The following is a 2,455-nucleotide window of genomic DNA, read 5'->3' as shown; positions in this document are numbered from 1 at the left end:
CTGAAAAGAGTAAAAATATGCTTTCTACAGTAATGATAACCTTATAGGATTAATCAAGCGATCGGAAAGAAATGATTGAGCGATCCGTTGGATAGCATAAGTATCATCCGGTAGATTCACTCATAAGTTAGAAACTAACGGACAAATTACATTGTAATATTGCTAAAATGATCATTTTTAATTTTCCGGATTATTTCCTACATCTTGAACCGGAAATATCAGAACTCGTCTATTTCTTCTACTATTACTTTGGGACAGTTAGAAAATTTAATCGAACTGCTGCATAATACTTCTTAGAATTGCCTTACAATTTCACTGGTCGAAGGACAAGTGGAAGTTAATTCAATTTTTAGATATATTTGTATCGGGGAGAGAGAGAAAGAGAGAGAGAGAGAGAAAGAAAGAAAGAGAGAATTGAAAGAAAGGAGAGAATAATCTTTTGGAATCTAGCTTATTCTACTCAAATCTAACGAAAGCATCTTGCTTTAGAAGCCTTTCTTACTTATTCAACTATGTTGCGTATTTGATCGAAATTTTATTGATAAAAATAAAAGCAGAAAGAGAAAGAGCGAGAGGAAGGAAGAGAGAGAAAAAAAGGATGAAAAGTTGCTTGAGGCGGAAAATGCTCAATTGTATAGGAGAGAATGAAGCGGAATCACAATTAATATGCATTCAACGAATGACGAGAATGCATGCAAGTATGGTGTATAGCTTTGTTCCACATCTTTTCAATCAGGTTACGGTAATAGCTAAGCTTAAGCAATAACTTCACTATTGAGCTTTGGCCTTATTTTAATTCATAGCTAATATTGTCATATTTTGTTGGACAAAAAATGAATTGCAATTATTTTCAACACAATATTAACTTTTTTTTCCCCCTTCAGTAATTACAGTATGAGTAACTTTGAAGAATGAAAACTTTATTGAAATCTAATACTTCAAATATGAAAGAAGTTACAAGATGAAAAGTTTAAAATTTTAACTTCAAAGAAATCCCGGCAAATTGTTCGGGTAATTTTTTCTTTTTTTATCGGTATTATGCCAGAAATATATAAAATGTTAAAAATGATTAATTTCATAAGGTATAATGTTTTTTTCCCAAAGAAAATAACTCAAAATGCATTGCATTAGTGTTTTCTCTTTCTCTCAAGACTTTTTAATTTTAATTAAATTATTATGTTCATATTTTTCCTGTTTTAGTTTAAAAGTTTTATAAATTATTTGAAAATAAAAAATTTAGAGAAGAAAAAAAGGAAAAAGAACGAAAAAAAATGGTAATGAAAGGAGAAAATTGCAATGAAATAAGCAAATAATTGAATTTATTGAATGCCAATAAGTTGATCAAGAGGATTGGGAATGAAAGATAGTCCCAAAGGGAAAAAAAAAAGGAAAATAATCAAAAAAGTTTTCTTTGCTTTTTTTTTATAATCTCTGAAATATTTATCATCCAATGTATATATATTAATTTATATGTTCAAAGGTAATATCAACATTTTAAGAATTACTTATTAAATAACGAATTAATCGTTTCTCTTTCTCGTCTTGCTTCTCTTTCAGTAATAACAAATGAATAAAAGAAAATGAATTTAGTATTTTAATAACATTTAAAAGGAAAAAAAAGCGAGAGAATTGGTTAAAATAATTTTGAAATTGTACTATCATTGAATGTATTCAATTACTATTTTAATTTATATTTGCTTTCAAATTACCATTGCACATTTATTTTCTTTATTAGAAAAATATTTTAGCAATTTATTTTCAATATCATTAGAATGACGATTCTGTCATATTGTTTTAGGGAACAAAAATATTTTTTTTTTTGTAAAATATGATATATATTTGAATTAAATAATGTATAAAATATAATATAAATGTAAATATTTTTGCATTACTTTTTAAATTTTACTCTAACACTAAACATCAAATTGTACTTTTATGAATAAAATATTTAATTTTTGTGAAAAATTTCAATTTGTGAATAGAAATAAAAATTGTTGAAAATTTTTAACTTTCATGAATATTTCTCCCTTATTTGGTGCAAGTTATTTGCGGTAAAAATGAATTGAGGAAGTAGTTAGAGTAGTCACTGAAGATGACTAAGTAATATTCAAATTTGATGTACAGATGGTGTAATGAGTGTGATGCTTGCCTGCCTGCCTGTAGTGTAACAAGGATAGAAAGACGGGATAGAACGGGAATGAATATGAGAAGAAGGACGGGGACAACGGGGTGAGAAAGGTTTTGAGATATCCTGCTGGGTATAAGTTCGCTTCATTGCTACAGCTAATTGCATGAAATAAGCTTACTGAAGAGCTGATAATTATGGGCTTGAAGTGGTACAGAATGTCAACCATCTCTGTCATCTGCAACCAAAACCGTATCTTTTCGTACCCTTTTCCTCTTCATTTCTTTGCCTATTTCTTTGATCCTCTTTTATTTTGAATGACCCCCCCCC

General features: G+C 28.5%; 1 protein-coding gene across 1 annotated transcript in view; it reads right to left on the bottom strand.

The window, feature by feature from the left end:
* Positions 1-2,455, bottom strand: part of LOAG_17870 (hypothetical protein) — a gene marked incomplete at both ends in the record, with an annotated part of 5,952 nt that overhangs the window by 1,380 nt on the left and 2,117 nt on the right. The gene's annotated exons all lie outside the window — the stretch shown is intronic.

Source organism: Loa loa (genome assembly GCF_000183805.2).
Source record: "Loa loa unplaced genomic scaffold supercont3.142, whole genome shotgun sequence".
NCBI classification, from domain to species: domain Eukaryota; kingdom Metazoa; phylum Nematoda; class Chromadorea; order Rhabditida; family Onchocercidae; genus Loa; species Loa loa.
Note: the sequence above shows the minus strand (reverse complement) of the source record. Positions and strands in the feature narration are given on the sequence as shown.